We start from the raw sequence: 22,878 nt of genomic DNA, 5'->3' as shown, positions 1-22,878 counted from the left end.
AGGCAGTTCACTAACGTATTGTTCAATTTATCATAGTTAGTCTGTGTGGGTTGATAACTCGTAAAACCTGACTTAATTATATAAAAACCGGCCAAGAGCATGTCGGGCCACGCTCAGTGTAGGGTTCCGTAGTTACTCTTCCGTCACAATAAGCTAAACTGGAGCTTAAAGTATAGTAAATTGTTAACCAAGGGATGAAACGGTACCTTTCACCCGAGTTAAACAAATAGGCAAATTTGCATAATCAGTACTTAATTAAAGTAAGTCTTTTTACTATGAAGGGAAAACTTTTTGCGATAACTCAAAAACAGCTAAACTGATCATGTCCGCTATAGTTTTAATTTAATTTCTTTCTTAAGCTCTACTTCCACGATTTTTTTCATAGTTTTTGGACCTATGGTTCAAAAGTTAGAGGGGGGGACACATTTTTTTTTCTTTCGGAACGATTATCTCCGAATATATTCACTTTATCAAAAAATGTTTCTTGAAAACCCCTATTAGTTTTGAAAGACCTTTCCAACGATATGCCACACTCTAGGGTTGAAGCGAAAAAAAAATTCACCCTCACTTTACGTGTAGGGGAGGTACACTAAAAAAAAAATTTTTAGATTTTATTGTACGACTTTGTCGGCTTTATTGATTTATATATCCATGCCAAATTTCAGCTTTCTAGCACTAACGACCACGGAGCAAAGCCTCGGACAGACAGACAGACAGACAGACAGACAGACAGACAGACAGACGGACATGGCGAAACTATAAGGGTTCCGTTTTATGCCATTTGGCTACGGAACCCTAAAAATGGACATTCAGCAAAATTAGCGCCAAAAATTATAAAGCCCGTTGAGACAATTCACTAACGTATTTTCCAATTTATCGTAGTCCGTGTGGGTTGATTACTCGTACAACTTCCAAAAATACGCATTTGTCACTTATTTGTTTGTCAAACTTGCTGGCCTTAACTCAGTTCTTGAGGCAAATGTCAGCGACTTATTTTGGACAAATATATTCCATAATATACATACTCATCAGAGTTAACAAGTTAGGAATGACATTAGGAATGAGTATATATTTGCAAGTAAAATGATTTGCATACCAGTTTACTTATAGTTAAGTAGTACCTAAACACAATAGAGCACACCTCTTTTAATTATCTTTATGTTACATTATGTTACTTTATCACTTTGTTATTTTTGTCATATCGTTTAACATTGCGTTTATATGCTATTAAAGGAGAATTAAAACGACAAGGTAACACTGAAGACTAGATAAGTTACAGAATCGATACTTTGATTAGTATGGAATGCGGCTTGGCAAAGGTAATCTTCATCTTTTATTTTAAGCTGGTAGAGTGAAACATCAATTAATATTCTTACATATTGCCGTAATATTTTGATACCTTTTTACCTTACTGTTAGTTACAAATATAGTGACACAATTATATGATAAGCAAATAATTAACACATCACGTAGGACCGTACGAAGATTACTTTATGTCAAGGTCGTAACAAGTGGTAACTGTCCACACCTCTGGGATACAGAAAAACAAACTTTGTACTTAATGCGTATAACGAGTACAAAGTAGTATTAAGTAGAATAAAGTTAGGTAACAGGTTCAAAATACAACAAACATAGAACATACGGTACCAATCTTTAAATGCGAAATTACTTTCCTCTTTATTTACTCGCTAGGTTTATTTTTGCGTTTCATTAGCCCCATACAGCCATGAACCTATTATTAGGTAATTCATGTATCTTTGCCGGTTTCTGGGGTCACATAATCATAATCATCGTTTATTACACTATGGTAAAGAAAACAAAGATTCTTATAACGTAATACAGTGCCTCACGGGCCATAAATAATATTTAAATATTTTTTGTACTGAATGTGCTTATTTAACTATCTTTATTTTAGAGATCAATCCTATGTTACATAACAAAACTTTCAGTCAAAAATCATCCTAAAATCCAAGTGTGCTAGTTCCTTCCCGGCCGTTTTACGATAATATTCTTACGCCTTACTCCTTACGACTCCTACGCTAGACGACGCAACGGTATGTAAGTACCACCTTGCTACGCTGTTACGTCGCCGTAGTCGCCCAAATCCAATGTTAAACTTGTATTTTGATTTCATGTATTAAGTAGGCATTGTTTCTTTGTATTATATTTTATTTTGTAGTTTCACAGTGCCTTGGTTTTACTGTAATGCTGCGAACTTATTTAACTAATATAAAATAATAATAATAAATACATATTCAAAAGCCGGTAAGCGGTGGTGGCCGAGTGGATATGACGTCCGACTTTCAATCCGGAGGTCGTGGGTTCAAATCCTGGCTCGTACCAATGAGTTTTTCGGAACTTATGTACGAAATATCATTTGATATTTACCACTAGCTTTCCGGTGAAGGAAAACATCGTGAGGAAACCTGCATGCATCTGCGAAGAAATTCAAAGGTGTATGTGAAGTCCCCAATCCGCATTGGGCTAGCGTGGGGACTATGGCCCGAGCCCTCTCGCGCATGAGAGGAGGCCTGTGCCCAGCAGTGGGACGTATATAGGCTGAATTATTATTATTATTATTATTTACATATTCAAAACACAGATGAAGTTGTAACTACCCAAGATGGCTCTCAGACCATGAAGCTCACGGGCTCATTTAAAATAGACGCAGCAGGTGCTTTGTTGGCATTTGGCACCCTCTATTAATTGCCTATTATAAGAACAGGTTCCTCTCTACCTGTTAACAGTTCAATATAACATTTACTGTTGATGCACATAGGCGGTCTTCTGTGTGTGGATGTAATGGATAACGTCAGAGTTTAATCTTATTTATTAGATCTATTTTTACGTTTTTACCTAAATACCTAGATATGCACGTTCATGGTATTCTTAGCATATTTGCATGTCAATATATTTTTTACAGTACATATGGGGCTACTTTATAGCACTAGTGCGAGAAGTAGCATATTATGTTACTGTGTCGAACATTTAAAGGGCCATATGTACTGTAAAACGTTGTACGATACATGTGCGAATAGGTAATTCGCAACTCGTGTCGATTTAAAACACTCCCTTCGGTCGTGTTTTAATTTATCGCCACTCGTTTCGAATTTCCTATTTTTCGCACTTGTATCGTAATGTACTATATTATTCAAAGATACCTATACCTATACCTCTGGAGTTGCACGCGTTCATAGGCTACGGTGACTGCTTACCATCAGGCGGGTCGTATGCTCGTTTGCCACCGACGTGGTATTAAAAAAAATAGGGTTTCCAAGCAAAAAGTCCCACTTTGCCGCTTGTCATAAGGACGCTTTGACAGGTTATTCGTATAAAGATAAAAGCAAAAGGTGGGACCTTTGACTAGACTTCAACACATGTATCGGTATATTTAAACGAATTCAGACCTATTCTATTCATTTAATCACATTATTTTCGCGCGGTTAAATTGTGCATGCTACATACATAAAGTAATAATAAGTATGTACTTTATTTGACACTATATTTGTCGTGCTTTTCTAACTTTACAGCTGAATTGAGCAGCTAATCTAGATGTAATTATAATTACTGTACCTTAGTTTAAACATTGCGTCTAAATAATCATACTTTAATTGTTAAACTCGGTGGCACGATTTTTCTTCAACTTTACATCTGTTTGGATAGTATCGAGCACTATACCTTATACCTATGACTGTACGTAATAGTACGTATGTATAAATAGGGCAAACCTTGGCTCTACAAGTATTCGGTGATACGTAGCTATTCGGTGATGTTTTGTAGACTTTTAGCCAAGTTACCTGGTAATTTTATGACTTGCACCATAGTTAGTGCTTCTGGGCATTTTCCGCAAATCGACAACTATTGTGCCATATTACACCGCATTAATAGTCACATCCGTGCTATCTCTTAAACATCTTTTTTTTTATACTACGTCGGTGGCAAACAAGCATACGGCCCGCCTGATGGTAAGCAGTCTCCGTAGCCTATGTACGCCTGCAACTCCAGAGGAGCTACATACGCGTTGCCGACCCTAAACCCGCCCCCCCTAGTTGAGCTCTGGCAACCTTACTCACCGGCAGGAACACAACACTATGAGTAGGGTCTAGTAGTAGATCGTTTTAAGCAATAAAATTACCGGGCAACTCGACTATAAGACAATAAAACTAACTATCACCGAATAACTACGTATCACCGAATAGCCAAGGTTTGCCTAACATGTAAACTTTGTAGATCTCTCTACTCTGAATCAAAAAATCCGAGCTAATGCTCTTAAATTCTAAAGCAACCACCTATTTATAAACTGATTTAAATAATTAGTTGTAACTGACTGATCGACTGGAAGAGATCCCTTATAGGGATAAGTTCCTTTTTGTACATTATGTAAGAATGTTTATTTTTATTTATTTTTACCTACATATTTTATGTATAAAGTGTTTACATGCGTACATAGTAGTTATGAAATTTAAATAAATATTATCACCAATTAGTAGTACCAGCTTATCGTGTAATGTTAACCCGTAAATGACATACATTGAGATAGTGCATCGTTAATTAGGTTAACAAACAAACCGATTAACTTAATGCACTTGTTTATTCTCGAACCAATGCTTTTTATAGACGGTTATTTATAGATTGCATATTAATTATCGTGAATGACGTCTTTATAAAACATAAGCGAACAGCACGCCATTTTTGCCACGGGCGAGGTTTAAAGTCGGGACTCCGGGATACCAACTCTTCCAATTGAGCTGCAAGACTCACTACCAGGTCTACCGACTGACAGGTGCCCAAAACAATGAATTCCTCTATTTTTACACGACTGTCCAAAAAAGGAGTGTAATATGTTTTTAAATCTACCTCGACAAACCGGTTGCCTTTCATCCCTTGGTTAACAATCTACTATTATTACATTGACGGTCACTCTCTCAAATCATAATGTTTCTCCTGGCCGCATCCAAAGTACTGCTTCTAGGTCCTTGGATATTGGTCCGCTGTCGTACCTATGAGCCTATGACGTTCATCGAACAATGTAGCAACGTACATACAAAGATAATAAAAAGTCTCAACCGTCCATCGGACACCGATCTGACGACAGGCAATTGTTTTCGGGAAGCGCGCGCGTGCGCATTCACGTAGGCAGGAAGGAAAGTGGAAACCTGTCAATACGCACACCGCCCTCTCTTGACAAAAGGCCGTAAGTGCCGGGTTATTCCTATAAACATAAGTCATTTTCTGTACACAGTGCCCAGGGTAAAAATGGCTAAACGCTTCAGGTATTTCTCTCCAGTTAAGTCCTTTTCTTTGCGGGCTACTCTACATAGATGCAAGGTCGTAAGGGCCTGATATTACTTGTTAAGTTAAGCCGTTATTTGTAGAAAAGTATGTGAAACTGACACCTTCGTAAAACGGAAACTATGATAATAAACTGCCTGTTGTTTAGATTTTACAACGCTGAAATTGGTGACGCAATGCTAGTACAGGTACAGTGGGTTCAAGAAACTGGCGAGTATATTATCTAGATTCTAGAAGAACCATAGCAATTCCGAATATAAAAAAGCTGAAGCCTTATAGGATTAGAGTCTATGCGGAGAGAGGAGTCGTAGGATGTATGGACTCCCTTACATTTCACGACTCTTCTCTTTCCGCACAGACTATACTTACCTACTCGAGCGTCTGTCTGACTGTCTATCTTTCTATCGCAGCCTATTTTCTCCGAAACTACTTGACCAATTAAATTGAAAGGTACGCATGTATAAGGGTAGGTAAATAATAATTGGACTTAAGAAAAAAAACATTGTTATAATGTGTGAGATGTACAGAACCCTGAGAATTCAAGTGTCTCAGATGAGTATTGTTAGTAAAATAGAGTGGTAAAATGTTTTATTTATAGAGCATGTTGATACAAATCTCATACATTAAAACTATCTAGGTATAAACTAGACAAATAATTAAAACTAAACTAACATTAAAATAAAATACAGCATTTTCAAAGTTATACCAATATACAACGTTGTATAATATATTAAGCTTTCTTCTCAGTATTTTGTACCTAATGGCATTTGCTCTTAAGAAAAAGACTCAAGTTTTAAAGACTAGCAGGCACGCGCTTCTATGACGTTATAATACCGACTGGACCCGATAAAAAAATGGCGCCGAACCACTCACCTCATTCAACATTGCCACTGCTGCGTTAACTTTAACAACTTTATCTGTTTATTTGTCCTTTGCAAACAAAAACCTACCTCAAAAAGCATTTTATCATGGCGCCAAAATACTTAAAGCGTTCAAACTATAGAAATGTTTATTCGTTATCTATTCACTTTCGTTTCTAAAAGGTCTATGTTTATTGTCTGTGGGTTAGTAACTTTTTAAATTACCTTCACGCAGCAACTATAAAATAGTCGATTGTAAAAGTGCATGGAAGATATAACCACCTCGTCTGTTAGTATGATCCTTAAATGTTTATACACACACGATTTAAATGAAGTAAATGTGAGCACACAAGTGGTACACTTTTATTTCTAGCGATATTTTTGATAAACTACATTAATAAAAATACTTAAGGATTTGCCGGCCGAGTGTATTATATACGGTAAAAGTAACACAAGACTGGCATGTTTGCCACGGTATAGGTCGATCTTTTGTACGCCTTGTGTCTGCGGTGTACAAAGTAATGTCATCGTAAGTATAGTCTGGCATATATATTTGTCAGTTCAGTAAATAAGAACAAAACAAACTGTACACTAATGCCTGAACAATAATGCCTGGCATAAACAGTATTTCTTCAAAACTGCTGTCAGTTGTCAGTGCCATGCCATCACTCTTTCTAAATTTGGATATGTACATATAATGTATTTTCATTAAAACATGTGCGACCTAAGACTAATAATGCCTTACGAGTATTATATTATATTTCAAATGAATTTTACAAGATCTCTCTGAATTTCTATTACAAGCGCTTAAATTCTCGTGAATCGCGACGTGATGTTTTATAAGGAACATCGGTACCTATTCGGTATTTTCGCACATGTTTTAGAAAAATTACATTGGTGGCCTCAAGATGTTGACATAAATATACGTGACGTTTTTGGTTGAAGGTTGATATAATGCGCAATTCAGCAAGTCTTCTAAAGAAGATTGAAATCCTCTCATATTGGAATGATGCCAGATCCATGTTAGATCAGTATCACATTACATTATATTGTTGGAATTGGGCTGTACGTGTTGGATAAGTACAGGTACACGTAGGAACGAATAGAATGGCAGCACTTTAGTCGCCGCCTGTACGCTGAACTGTTTACATTTAGTAAGCGACTCTAATGCACCTTTTACGACCTAACCTTACCCACTTTTGTTTTTACGTCCGTCCGACTGTCCTTAACCGAGTCGTACTAAAGTTTATGTTGTACACTTTTATTACTCACATCGAAGACTAGTGATTTAAAGACAGGTGGTCTCCATTCGTATCAAGTAGAAGAAAATAATTTAATTTTAATGAAATTAAATGTTCTAAAAACATGTACTTACGCTAAACTGGGCTAATTACCAAAAGTATGTATTTAGGTTACAAGAAATTAATACGTATGTGAAGTAGAGAGCTTTAAATGTTAAATGTGTGGCAAGCCTTGCTTCTGCGAAGTGACTACATGATTTTCAATCTCCCCAAAAGGAATGTATGTAGTGATATACTTACAGCGACTTTTAAATTCTAACTGTATGTAGTAGGTAAAGTACTTTCTACTAAAGTAAAGGTACCTTCATCAACATCTACATACAACAATGAAAATGAACTTTGCATGTACTTTGACAGTCTTTATTACGATTTATCTCTACTAATGCCTATGTTACAGCAGTAAAAGCTAAAGTCATGAGAAACGTTTTAAACTATTGGTTTTTGTTTGTATTAGTAATGGCGAAAACGTCTTAGGCTTAATATTTTGACAGATTTATTCCTACTTGTTAGAACATTGCTTGTGGAAAGTGTTTAAGTTATCTGTTAACTAGTGAAAGGATGCTTTATTTAGTGTTAGGTACACTAAATAAATAACAAACAAAGACCTATTGTTAGGCAATGAAACAATAATATTTAATTAAATACTTTACCTAGTGAGTAGTCAATACTTAGGTAAGTTTGTAGGTAGGTAATGCCCCATTAAGACGGTTCATAAACTTCCATGTAATTTTATTCGTTACATTTTCGTTACGGTTTTGGTATTTGGTCGATCGACTGAATTGTAACTCTGCAGTTAGCAATGTATCGAATATTGCATGCAAGCTCTTGAACTGTCTAAATAATAGTTACCTAAATGTTTAGACTTTATTCATAGGTATCTTGATTTTGTCAAATGGTAGTTATTTTCTGTCGCAACCAACAATTATTTATTTGACGTTAAAGTATTTATATGAATAATATAACGAACAAAAAAAACGCCCTTGTTTTACGTATAATTTAAATAATATCATACCGGTGGAAAACACGAATAAGTGGCTATTATCTGTGAAAAATCTCGCCTTCCGCGCGCCGCAAAAAGTTAAGTGTTTGTTTACTACGGAAAAAACAGTGAATAGACAGTTTTCTTGTAGTTTAGTTTTGCAGTGTTTTGAGCTCTTTCATACAATTGAACTGATACCGTGAAGGTCAGGCTTAGTTTCCTGGCTGTGAAAAACTGACAATTTAATTAGTAGCATTATTGTTGACCCTAAATAACCTATTGCTTAATATACTGACAAAAGCTTGAATCTTTCTTTCCACCCGAACTTCAAAATTTTCAATCAGGAACTTAACTTTCATATCTAAAATTATAATAATAATTCAGCCTATATACGTCCCACTGCTGGGCACAGGCCTCCTCTCATGTGCAAGAGGGCTATCTAAAATTATCATATAAAAATTTGTAAGAAAGAGTACACTGCTCTTTCTAAGCTAAACCTTGCGTTTTACAAGTGAAAAATATTTTCCCAGTATACTACAATCTCACATACTTATGTAACTAAAAGTGATTTTTTTTTCTTGTAAGGATACCTTATATTATATACAATTCTGATTCTGATTCTGATTCTGATATATATTTAACTAAGTATATTGGTTAAACTGATGAGTAATGAATCCCGTCTACATAAGAAAACTACTTAGGCGGGATGAGCCGAAACCTATCCACCAGCGGCTGTTAGGTGTAATAATAACTTTAAAATCGTGCAAAAGCATCGGAAATGTAATTCACCAGTCACCACAAATATCCTGAATCAGTTAATAAATAAGTCAAACTTAACTAAGTATAGTCTATAATTAACGACTAGTAATTATAGAAATGGGTTACGATGGACTTGGCTATCTCCTAACCAGGAATTCAAATCACAAATTGACTATATATTAACGCGAAACATCGACAATTTTAAGAATTGTAAAGTAGTTAGCAGCTTTAGCTTTATATCCGACCACAGACTACTCATGTCAGAAACATACGTAAAAAGTAAAAGGAAAGCCTATACCACGAACACTAAGTCGGAAGTGAATCACAACTATAACGAAGACGTAGCTGACAAACTCATGAATAACCTAACAACTATTACATTAGCAAAACATCCTCAAAAAATATACAGCAAGATAGAACACGAAATAAAAAACAGCATGGCTTATTTGAAAATACAAACAATTAAAAATCCTGATAAAATTAGTGATTATACACTGAAACTGATTAAAGAACGAGATAACCTTCAATCTAAAGACACATATAGTACCAAAGAAAATGATAGTTACTTACGGAAGATAGATATAGAAATTAAAGAACAAATAAGTACTGATATAGAAAACTATTACAACAGGAAAATTGAAGAGATTTTGACATCCACGGGATCAACTAAAGCTGTTAATAATCTAAGACTAATAGGGAAAGCCCTTATTCCGTCACTTCATGAAAAGGCTGGAAATAAATCTCAAAACCGAAGCAGAATTCTCGAAATTGCGACGAGCTTCTACGAAGATATTTACAAAGACAAAGAAAAATATGCAACTTGCAAAAAAGTTGTGATTCAACAAGACCCATACAACAATACAGAAAAGGCTCCTCCTTTTATCGACAGCGAAGTTGAGGAAGTTATAAAATTATTAAAAAACAAAAAGGCACCCGGAAATGACCAAATAACTAATGAAATCATTAAAACGTACCGAAAAGAACTTAAAACACCCCTTCTACATCTCTTTAATGCAGTACTAACTACAAAAATAATTCCTGAAGAGTGGACCCATTCAACAATTGTATTACTACACAAAAAGGGATCTCAGGCAGATGTTAACAACTACAGACCAATAAGTTTATCACCAGTTGTCAACAAAATGTTCATGACACTACTTAAAAACAGACTATACAAGGTACTAAATGAGCAACAATCCAGGGACCAGGCGGGATTTAGAAAGGGATATTCCACAACTGATCACTTGCACACGTTGAATATGGTTATTGAAAAATATACAGAATATAACAAATCACTCTTTCTGTGTTTCGTTGATTTTACAAAAGCCTTCGACAGCATAAACCACAATTATATGCTAAACGCTCTTCAAGCCCAAGGCGTAAACGCTGACTACATCCAACTGATTAAACTTATATATAACAAAAGTACAGCCAGCGTGAGGATGGAGGACGAAGGCAGAAAATTTAACATACAACGTGGGGTCAAGCAGGGGGACCCTTTGTCACCATTGTTGTTTCTGTGCGTTCTCGAACAAATATTTAGATCTATAGACTTAGACAAATATGGTTTAAATATCGCTGGTGAAAAGCTGAATGTATTGAGATTTGCAGATGATTTAGTTTTCCTAGCGGAATCAAACTCAGAGTTGCAAATAATGTTACGAGTTTTTCAAGATCATCTGGAGACAACGGGGCTTACAATTAACGAAAGCAAAACAAAAATAATGTCGAACAGACCCGTAGCATCAGTAACAATAAATGGTACAAATTTGGAACAAGTGAAAGAGTACACCTACCTTGGACAACTATTCTCATTTGAAGACAAAATGACAAGGGAAGTTGAAAGGAGAGTTGCCCTCGGCTGGAAAAAATACTGGAGTATGAAACATATATTTAAAGGAGATTTTAGCATCACTCTAAAAAGCAAAGTCTTTAACATGGTCATAATACCAACACTCACATACGGCTCACAAACATGGATACTCACGGAGACACTAAAACGTAAACTTCGAACCTGTGAACGTAGCATGGAAAGAAGTATGCTCAACATAAGGCTGAAAGACAAAATCAGGTGCTCGGAGATACGAAAAGAAACCGGCGTTATCGATATCCTTGAGCACGTAAGCAAAAACAAATGGCAATGGGCTGGACATATAATGCGTCTCAACGACAATAGATGGACGATACGGACTACTGAATGGAGACCGAGAGATGGTGATCGCGGATCGGGCCACCCACGCGCGCGCTGGGACGACGAACTGCGCGCACGATTTCCGCTCTGGCGGCGCGCGGCCCGGGATCGGGAAGCATGGAACGAGCTCGTTTTGGAAAAACGCGTTTACCTAAATGAAATAATAAAAACAAAAGAAAAGAAAAGAAAAACGTAAAATAAATAAATGTAAATTCCATTGTAAGTCAAAAAAAAAAAACTCCTAGCAGGGCTGGTAACCCATGGAGTTTTATTACCACGCCTCCTTAGTACTCCCTGAAGGAGAGGCCATTTTAATATAAAAATTATTTCGTTAAATATAAATATATTAATCAATGAATGTAAATACTGTAAACAATGTACCTACGCAAGTATTAATTTAATAAATGGCTATTCTGATTCTGATTCTGAATTATGGCAAGTAGCAGTCACTTTCCGCTGACCATATTAGTCTCGTTTCCTCGAATAGAAAACAAGATGTAGCTACGGCGATGAAACACGGATTGGGTTTCTCTTGTCGCATGACAATGTTGATCATCGTAAAGGATTCAAAATCGATATTCTAGGTTAGGCATATTTCACGAGGTGAACACACATGCTTATATATACGTGGATCTTCCCTACCTGTCTACCTACTGTAGACTTTTACTATGATGGGAATGGAAACCCAAAACCGAGAAAATAAAATGTTTGTGGGCAGTTTCAGTAGGCATTAAAGTAACACTGTTGATTTTTCTTGGTTTTATAGTCATAAAATGCTAAAAATTAAAGGAAAGCCAAGAACTAAGACATTTTTGTCACCATGTGGAGGTTAGACGCGAAGACAAGGTTAGGATCTCCTGGTCTAGAGGGCGTTTGTATCCCATAGTATTCCTTACGATGCTCTGATTAAGTGAAAACCCCATCGAGCTATTAAGCTACTTAACGCCACGGAACCATGTAACCCTACTGTTACATGGTTCCGTGGTGGGTAAAATTCCATTTTGCTGAATAGAAAGGTAACTTCATTTTCGATGCTTGCAGTCGTGAGTGTGTGTTGCACTTAGCATATTAGTTTGTTCATTGATGCGATGGATTCACAGCAACTTCGCCTTTGAGAATCACACCCTCTCTTGCCGGCACTTACACTGAATATAAGTGCCGGAAACGTATTTCCTACAAAAGAAAGACCTTCCAATCGCAGGAAATCAAAGTTTTTGAAACAGAGAAATATAATTATTTAAGTAAAATCCAGTAGGTACTTGGTTAAAAACTTTACAACTTAATTTTAATACACAGACAAAGCTTATTTCAAGATTAATCTGTAAGTATTATAGTTTCGATATTTTATTTTTATGATCGAACCTCGATGAGGATTGAATTTATCATACTTAATGTAATTTTTTGAAATTCCTAATTATAGATTTGTAGGGAAACCTAGGTATATTATGCAGGTATAACATAATATGGCAACAAAATAAGTGAGTAGCTATCAAATAATAAATAATATTGCTTAAAACTTTACCTACTGTAATTTATGTTTAACCTTGTCTAATAATAATACATTTTACGGTGCATATAGTTACTGCTCTGTTTGGTTACTAAATTAACTGTGATTAATTACTTAAATAACTGTGTGGTTACTATAGGTACTATTGACAAGTACTTCATAGTTAAATGATAATTATAATTTAAACAAATACTTTTATGTTGTCTCATTTGAAGTTGCCAGCGCCGCCTAGGAGCGAGTAGCCAAACTAGGGTCGTGCTTATTACAGCGCGACCTAGTGTCGAATTGCCAAACTACGTGCAGTGTAGACAAAGTTCACTGTGAGCACACTGTTTTCAATCGCAGTTAGATATTTTTGTTAAAAATAAACAGATTTGCAGTTGTATAGAAAACTGCCTGACGTGTCTATAGTGAGAAGGAGTTTGGTATCAGAATCTATTGAACCTTTTAACGAGAATAGGTAATTATTTACAACAAAAGCGCATGTCGATCACTTTATTATCCATTTACTTGTATTTTGGGATACGCATATGTGTATTAATAATTTTATTTTCATGGTGTTGTACATTAAATTTTATTTGTTATAAATGATGATATAAACATCATTAACACCATAAAATAAAGTATATTGAAAGTGGTGCGATATTTCGTCTCTCTTCTTATCAGCTGCGGTGTCCGAGTGGTTAAGGAGATGGACTTGAAATCCATTGGGTTCTACCCGCACAGGTTCGAATCCTGTCCGCAGCGTTCTTTTTGTGTTTTTATATTTTATGATAAATATAACAAATGATCAATAAGATAACGCGGCGCAAATGTCACAAAGATAATGTTATCAAGTTATCACTCTACCGGTGAAATACGAAATTTACTCTGTTTTTGTTATATATAGTTATATTGTAGTATTTTTAATTTTTTTACATTTTTGCCTGTTGCAGACATTTAATAAAATTATATACTATTATTTTAACCAAATCTATGATGAATGTGTAGTTCGTAACAGTGCTCAATAATGATAATATTTTAATTACTACTATCTACTATATTTATTTACAAACACATAAACTAGATACAATTTTACAAATACATATACATTTTATTATACTTTACTACCGAGTACCGAAGTTGCCGTTAGTAAACAAAACATAAAAAAAGACAAAAAGACTCCTTCGAACCGGATTTGAACCAGTGACCTATGGATGACAGTGATATACCTCTACAGTCCACCGCTCTACCAACTGAGCTATCGAAGGTTGTTAATCGTAGGTGAAATTTTCGTACCTTTTCTATATTCTTACACAACTAATGAAATTGTACAAGATAGTAAGTAGAATAATAAATAATTTGCTGCAACACACGCAACTGTTGCACAACTCACAAGGTCGGTAATAGTATTGTACGAACGTTTTCATTTTAAATATAGATGTTTTTTATTTAGTGTTTTGACTGGGAAGTTATTTTGTAACAGAATTGTAATATTGGCAATAAAACAGTTACTGATCACGCTTAGCTGCTATATGGGCCACAGTAAATAATCAATTAATAGCCTAATAATATAGCTGGCGCTTACCATTTAGGCAGGCTGTATGTACAAAGACTTTAATTAGTAATATTGGTAGCCTTTAATTATTTAATTTTTGTAAGTAGATAGTTAACACAGAATGGTGTAAGAGGGGGTGTGTTTAATGCGGTTCACGCCGTATACATACGGCGGTCTTCACATTGGACACGAATTCGCACGTCGCTCCGGTGTGCGAGCGGGACATCGCTTACATGCATAGCGCTGTCACGCTCATACACCGGAGTAACGTGCGAATTCTCATCAGTGTGATAACCGCGTAAATTTCGAAGTAGCTACCATCTGCGCTGTAGATTAGTGCGGGGACTCCAATGCTCTAATGCTAATTTAATGGCTGAAATGCATTACCTGCCTAGAATTTTAAACATCCTGTAGGTAATATAATAAACGACACCCAGGATTTCAACTGAGATCGTTCTGTCTTTATATTACTACGAGGGTTGAGGCTCGTAGCATGGAAGCGGCCCGTCTGATGGTAAGCGCACACCGCAATCTATGGACACTTGCAATTTCGGCTATACAAGAACGTACCAACGCCATACCCACAGTAAAATATTTATTGACACCCCACACAGTTTACAATACGTGGACAGAAACATAAACAAAGACAATTCGATAGAGGTAACAGGTTGTCTTATAGCTTATGAGTGATCTATTCCAAAAACCTTAAAAATCAAATTCGATAACAAATAAAAATTCTTCTTTTCGTTTCATTCTGTGTCAATAGTTCTGTTTCGAACTAATGGCCTGGGTCACAAAGTTTTGGATAGCTAATTAACTAATAAAGTAACAGCCAGATAAAACATCCCACATAACCAGATAAGCTTATTTGAAGATTGTGAAAAGCCAACTATGACTTTATTGTCAGATAAGTGCCAAGTAGCTAAATCAGGACTTTACTTGGAAATTGCGAAACAAACCCAAGTAGAAACTAAACTAACCAATTCCAAACCTAAGCCTATTCTATTTCAAACGATGCCACAGCGTTAGGTTCTTTATTAGACACGGTTCAAGAGCGCTGACCGATCGTATGCAAACAATGGAACGGAAATAGACACCTTAAAATACCTTATCGTATCTGTGATTCCGAGATTCACACAAATTGAAACCGTTGTGCGACGATACTTTGGGTACGTATAACTATTTTCGACTAGGTATTTTATTTAATTGCCTTTGGTTTAGGACTACGAGTTGGTAGAATAATTCATTTCAATTATTGAAAAGGATTAGGCGATTACCTCTTGTGAAATTTAATATGAGATTATTTAATATTATATCTATTATATTATATCTAAGAATTTGAAAAAATGGAAAGAGTTTCAGATTTAGCTCTAACAACATCCTGCTATTATTTATTAGTAACCTTAATTTTAAGCATCATTGCATATAATAAAATTGTAGGCGCTATTTTCATCCCCCAAGAAGGTATTCGAGGGTATAACATGAATGGGTAAAGAAAATACGTAAACATTGCCTTTGTAGATACTTTCACAATCGGTTTCCAGGTGAGCGCGCCGCGCGTTCATCTTCTTCAGCACATTGACGTCATCAGAACACAGCCGCTGGAGCCACTATTGTCAAACACATACAGCGTGTGCAGTGCGGCACACGCAATGTTACACCAAAAACAATCCAACTAACTAAGACAACCATGCCAAAATGATCTTAAATACCTCTTTGATAAGGCATACTATCCAGGACGAACTCTGGAGGGCTTGAGTCGTTCGGGAATCAAAATGTTTTTAGCCCAACCGATCCTGTTTTGAAGTACGCCTGCGCAAAAAACACTCGACGCTCAGAACGCGCTTTCAGTCAAAGTACGGCGGCGCGCCGGCTCGCGCGCTCGCTGCCTTTGGCCGGGCCTGGTACGACGGGTTTCAATGAAAGACCCTTTTCATCACTAAAAAGAGGCCCCTCAGAGCTTTATTGGCACCCATGCGTGGGTAAAACATGTCAATTCAACGCGCCGTGGATGGACGGTAGGCGAAAACTGCGGCAGTGTCTTCCGTTATACTTGTGAATGTGATTGACTGCTTTAAGAGTGTGCAGATGTTTTGATGAGGTAAGTCGGTTTAAGGTCGAAGATTACCTTAATGTTCGTGTATGCGAACGGTCATGTGGCAAATTACAGAGTTCGCGTGACATTCAGCCTAGGGCAAATCATTCAGCAATTTACATGTAGCCACGGGTTTGCACCCGTAATCACTGGCACTGCACAAGGCTACACAGTTTAAATTAGAATAAACAAAGGAATGCCAACACTTTTTAATTGCATGCATTTGTTATTTATGGCTGCATGTATGTTGCATTATAATTTTGTATTGGAAAAGGGTAAACACGTGATGTCATAACGATACCGTTTGCAACAATAACGTTCGGGAAAATGCATCTTTTTTTGGACATTATGAAAATTAACGACCGGTTTGGCCTAGTTGGTAGTGACCCTGCCTACGAAGCTGATGGTCCCGGGTTCAAATCCTGGTAAGGGCACTTATTCGTGTGATGAGCATGGATATTTGTTCCTGAGTCATGGGTGTTTTCTATCTATTTAAGTATTTATAAATATTTACATATTATACATATCGTTGTCTAAGTACCCTCAACACAAGCCTAGAGCTTACTGTGGGACTTAGTCAATTTGTGTAATAATGTCCTATAATATTTATTATTTATTTATTTATTAACGATTTGGGTTCCTTTAATACTAAGGCTTACATAATATAAGCTACTAATTTCTGCCCGTGACTTCGTCTGAAATGATGATTGATATAATTTACTTATCTTATTTCCTTCCCCGGGCCTCAAACTACCTCCAAACCTTTCTGGTACATATATCGATTCAGCGGTTTTAACGAGGTAACAGACATACAGTGTAACTTTCTGATTTATATATTTATTTATAATATTAGTAGGGATAAGTAATAGTAGGTTCGAATTCGAACATGCCTATTTGGGACAAGAAAGAAAATTAGACTTTAAAGCCCATTTATTTTATAACCTTAACTCATATACTAAAAATTTTTACAGCCATTTTGGTTTTTAATACTTACATAACATAACCAGACATTGTAAATAAAAAAAATATTTACTTACCTATTATTTACGTATTTATTTATTTATTAAGTATATGTATATTATGTATAAGCGGTGTTGTCATTAGTTAATATTCAGAAAAGATATCTATTCATAAATATATGTCCAAAACTGTCGGACAAAGCTAACTCATGACAAAGTGTGGCAATGTCAAATATGTATGAAAATACTTGATTCTCTTGACACACTTTGTTCTCTTCATGTCGGTGCAAAGTTAGATTAGATGAACTCTAACACTACTTTACATTCATGAAAAAATAAGTAGGTAATACATTTCCCTCTACGTATCGTATTTTAGAGCAAAATATGAGAATAATGGTAGTAAAATTTCGCCCTCGCGTCCACTCGGACCGGATGCAAATTGCTCCTCATCACGCTAGTCTCTAGGCTAGACAGGCAAATTACTTTGAAAGGTTACGATGCTACGATCAAAAGCTTGACAGTGCATTTCCATAATAATATATTTCCATTTTTTTTACTTTCTATCTTACCGTTCTGTCGCCATGCATGATTACATATCCATGGCAAATTGCTGCTTCCTAGAAAAGAGTTTAAACAAAATCTATATTTAATAAATAACGATTTAAAGCGATTTGAATTTAGGTAGGCCTCATTTCCCTTCAGGAACCTTATACATAAATAAATACATGTATTTTAACAGTGCCAGCCACAGACAAGGAGCAACCAAATGAAAATATCATAGAGAAGAAAAGCGTTCATATATACTCTTATTATGATGTCTATTTGATGGAGCGAGCTTTCAGCATTTTTCTTCATTGTCTTATTTGACTAGTCAAGCGCCTCCTGATACCTACAACGTCACCGTAGATATTCTACGAAGGATTTTAAGAGGGAAGAATAGCTTTGCGATCCGAACGAAATAACGATACTTTTTCTATGAAATTCCATTTCGGGAGAAAATGGTTTTCACTAACTAAATCTTAACAAATCACATTTATGCATAATATATTCTAGGTTTATAGGTTTCGCTTGTTCGAAAAAACCTACTTTTTTTTTGTTTTGCATGTTTACATGTTCATTGTGTCAATAACATACTACCATCCTCCATTCCTTCCTCGTCCATCATCATTATTGGCAGTTCGCATTCCTTATGCGAACTGCCAAGTAGTAGGCCCTGCCCGAGTTTGTGTTTCCGCATGAGTACCTACAATCTGAATCTCTTCAAGGCTAGAGTAAATAGGTATCTCATAGGTAAGCGTGCTCCACTGTAGACCGCATCATCACTTAATCACTTACCATCAGGTGTGATCGTGGTCAAACGCCTGCCTATCTTCCATAAAAAAAATAACAATATAAAAAAGAAACATGGAGAACGGAATATATTTAGATGTGGAAAAACATTTTCTCTTTTTGTTATATGGACGATCACGTGCTCCTTCCCTCTTAACGTGAAGTATTTGCTACGAGCTACGGCGTAGCGCTGTGAGTGAAGCTAGTTTAGCGGATAATTACTGTCTAATTTTCGGAGACTGCAGGGGGCCTAGCCAAGATACCTAACAAACGACAAGCGAATAGAAATAATGTATTGGAAAGACAGATGCTACAAAAAAAGTCACGTGACATACATAATTTAAGTTTCGGTTTTTTTTCACGATTGTCATCTTGGCTAGGCCCCCAGTGCTTTAGCTAAAGGCTTTTTATTGTTAACCTACTGCGCACTTGCATTGTTATTTTTCGGTGTAACCCATAACGTATATAAAAATATAATAATTATCATCTTCTGTCTGTTATCGATCGCCCACTGCTGAGTATTATTGCAGGCCTCTCTTCGAGTGCACCACTTCTTCCCAGTCTTGAAGTTATCTTATCTTATCGAGAAATGGCCCGCGACCTTCTCAGTGTCGCCAATATCCCATCTCTAATATGACGGCCGTGGCATAATTCATTTTCCATCGTATTATTTTCCATCGTATTTGATTTTTTGATTTTTTGCTTTTGTTTTTGTACTGTGCTACTAACATAGTTATTAAGATACGCTGTAACTAACCATATATGGATCAATTTGGTCTGAAATAAATGTTTGTATTATTATTTTATTATTATTATTATTCTTCGTATTATCTAGTACCGAAGTCAATATTTTTTATGTGAACCATAAAGTTAAAAGTAAAACAGAAAATGAGACAGGTTTAAGGCTAGGTAATAACAGGCCATCTCATCGCTAAAAAGCGATGTCTTCCAGATAACCTTTGGGTAGCAGGAAACTAAGTATGTAACTTACAACTATGAACGAGTATAGCGCCCTCCTATAATTCAATAAACTGAAGACACAAACATTGTTATCTTATGCTGCTATCCATAACAATTGTGTAGTATTACTGCAATGTTCGGCCGCCAGAGTGCAGCACTAGCAACTATCGTAAACTATAGAGTAAATTATACATACTGTTTTTTGACAAGTCATCACAGATAATAAAATATGATGACATTGATGCATCAAGGCGGTTTGTTTACAAAGGGCCCACCGGAAAACGCGAAAATCGAAATTTAGTTATATGCCTCTTTATCGTTAAAATAAGCGAGAGTGATAGAGAGGTTAGCTAAACGAAATTTCGATTCTCTTGTTTCGCGGTACACCCTTAGATTGTGATGGATTGTGGTAGTGGCGCCACCTACGCAGAGTTTCGCGTAATATTCCCTATTGCTTAGATTTTACTGACAAACAAACACCATTTTCCTGTATTTCTTCTTATCAGCTAACTCAATATTCCATCGCATTTGCATCGAAGTCATTACATTACCATATACGTGCACTCAACTCTGTTTCCGGTAATATTTATTCCGAAGGGTATTTCTTTGTCCATTCCTTTGTTTTCGTCAAAACACTTAAAGCTGTTCATTCAATATATCAAGGATTGCTCATAACATAAATCATCATAATTACAAGGTTCGGTTGCCTGTGAAACATGCTGAATAACAGTTATTATATAGCCATTAACACACATCGCACCTGAAAGTCAACACCTACGTATAAAGCTTTCATAAGCTTGCTATCGGTTTTGATAATACTGATATAGGTGTTCTTAGTAATTGTATGATAAACATGTTTGCAAACAAAGGAGGTGATTCATAAGGTGAAGGGTGTCTAACCTTTACCTTATGATTCACCTCCTTTGTGTAATGTGCAAACAATTTATGTAATGTGCATTGGAATAAGTTCGAAACCGGGATAATTTTGAATGTCGCTAATATTTACAAAATTATTTCATTATTTGGCAACATTTAAGCTACTGCATAGCTTACCCAAGCACCTTGGTTACCGTTGCTACAGTAGAAAGTGCTTCTATTTTAATAGATACCGTCAACTGGGGGGAATAGGGACAGCTGGGGTGAATAGGGACAAAACTTAAAATGTGATTTACTTAATAGGTTCTTAGAAAATACCCACACAAATTGTATCATATAAATTCTACTATTATATTCAATCAAATGATATAATTTGTCTACGTTTTTTTTAATATTCAGCTAAATCACATTTTAAGTTTTGTCCCTATTCAGCAACATTTTGGGAATACAAGTAGGCAATACATTATAGAAAAGCCGTTGGAAGTCGGATTCAATAAAAGTCAGACAATAAATCCGTGATAAGATCTAATGCGATTGTATGTGATTGATTGATCAAAGAAGCATATAAGTACCTACTTTTTCTCAAGGCTTATACCTACATAAACCAAATAGGTATATAGGCAAGCCAAATTTAGGTCGGAAAATATGTGATGGCAGATGGGAGATATGGTAAGACTCGCTTAAAATTTATAAAAAAAATAATAATAAAATATCTTATTCAGTAATAACGGACACATATTTACTTACTTTTTGAACTAAGTACATAGTTAACTTAGCAAGTAGACATAGCACAGCACTTGATACTTGTTAAGCTTAAATCTTATTATAAATAAGTTATAGTCATCTCGCTTTGTGTGGTAGGGTAGCTAGTAGCCCTAGTAGGGGACAGCACAGCGGAGCCCAAGTAGAGAAGTACCTTAGAGGAAACCGCAGCCAAATAACAGTAGCCCTACTCATAATGTTGTTCCTGCCAGTGAGTAAGGTTGCCAGAGCTCAACGAGGGTGCGGGGTGTGATGGTCAGCAACGCGCATGTAACACCTCTGGAGTTGCAGGCGCACATAAGCTACGGAGACCGATTACCATCAGGCGGGCCGTATGCTTGTTTGCCACCGATGCAATATAAACAAAAAAATTTTTACAAAGCTCGCTCAGTACTTAGTTATTATATAACGGTTTTTTTTATCTATGTATGGAGTGAGCACTCGTCGAAGCTTATTTATTTCTTTATGTTCCTACTATTGGCACCATACTGGCACAGTGTTCGACGTCCCACAGTAAAGCCACTATACATGTAAATTCGGCGATGAAGCAGATAAGGACGGACTCGCTTGCAATAACAGTGGCCGATAACACAGCGCTCTGCTTGGAACTGCCAATTGCAAAACAGAATTTGGCTACACTATCACAGATTTCAAACACTCGTACGTATAACGTAACGTCCCACGGTAAGCTCAATAATATTTGTGTTGTGGGTACTTACCAGTGTTGGCCGAACATTAATTCGATTACAAATTGAACCGCAAACCGTAACGGACGGTTACAGTTTACGGATCAATTCAACGGTTACGCGGTTAATCGTCAATTTTAATTAACATTCGCCAGCACTGGTCCTTACTAGACGACAAGAGGCCTATAAGTACCTATATAAATACATAATAGATCGATATAGGTAAATACTTAAATATGTAAATTGAAAACATCCATGATATAACTCAGGAAAGTTTTTATTTTTGTAAATGTATACTTTTTATTTTTTATGATATAGAAAGCAAACGAGCAGACAAATCGCTTGATGGTAACCAATGACCGTCGCCCATGGACACCCACAACGTAATAGGAGCTATAACTGCAACGTTCTGCCACCAGAGCGCAGCACTACCACATATTGTAAACCATAGACCAACTTATACATACTTTGCGTTAAACAGTTTTTTGAAAAGTTTTCACTGTGACATTGACGCATCAATGCGGTTTGCTTACAGACGGTCTACCGCGAAACACGAAATCGAATTTTCGTTATCTGCTACTTTATATCTCGAATATGCAAGGAGAGTGATAGAGAGATAGATAACGAAATTCCGATTTTCGTGTTTCGCGGTAGGCCCTGTGTTTTTGTTAGTAACGCCCACTACGCAGAGTTTTGCGTAATATTCCCTATTCATATAAAAGGTAAAATCCCTCGCGATGTTCATTTCATCTGTCGCAAGTTGTACGTGACGCCTCATATCTTTT

General features: G+C 36.2%; 1 protein-coding gene and 2 non-coding genes across 3 annotated transcripts in view; 2 read left to right on the top strand and 1 right to left on the bottom strand.

The window, feature by feature from the left end:
* The first annotated feature begins 13,554 nt into the window (after positions 1-13,554).
* Positions 13,555-13,636, top strand: Trnas-uga (transfer RNA serine (anticodon UGA)). The gene has a single exon. It is a non-coding gene; the product is annotated as a tRNA-Ser (tRNA).
* A 415-nt stretch (positions 13,637-14,051) lies between these two features.
* Trnay-gua (transfer RNA tyrosine (anticodon GUA)) lies at positions 14,052-14,139 on the bottom strand. The gene is given in 2 exon segments: positions 14,052-14,087; positions 14,103-14,139. It is a non-coding gene; the product is annotated as a tRNA-Tyr (tRNA).
* A 1,727-nt stretch (positions 14,140-15,866) lies between these two features.
* The window catches only part of LOC133526688 (inner centromere protein B), a 94,919-nt gene continuing 87,907 nt past the window's right edge, over positions 15,867-22,878 (top strand). The window contains exon 1 of the mRNA XM_061863397.1: positions 15,867-16,527. The gene's annotated coding sequence lies outside the window, so the exon portion shown is untranslated. The remainder of the gene's footprint in view (positions 16,528-22,878) is intronic.

The sequence above is a fragment of the Cydia pomonella genome, chromosome 16 (genome assembly GCF_033807575.1).
Source record: "Cydia pomonella isolate Wapato2018A chromosome 16, ilCydPomo1, whole genome shotgun sequence".
NCBI lineage: Eukaryota > Metazoa > Arthropoda > Insecta > Lepidoptera > Tortricidae > Cydia > Cydia pomonella.
Note: the sequence above shows the minus strand (reverse complement) of the source record. Positions and strands in the feature narration are given on the sequence as shown.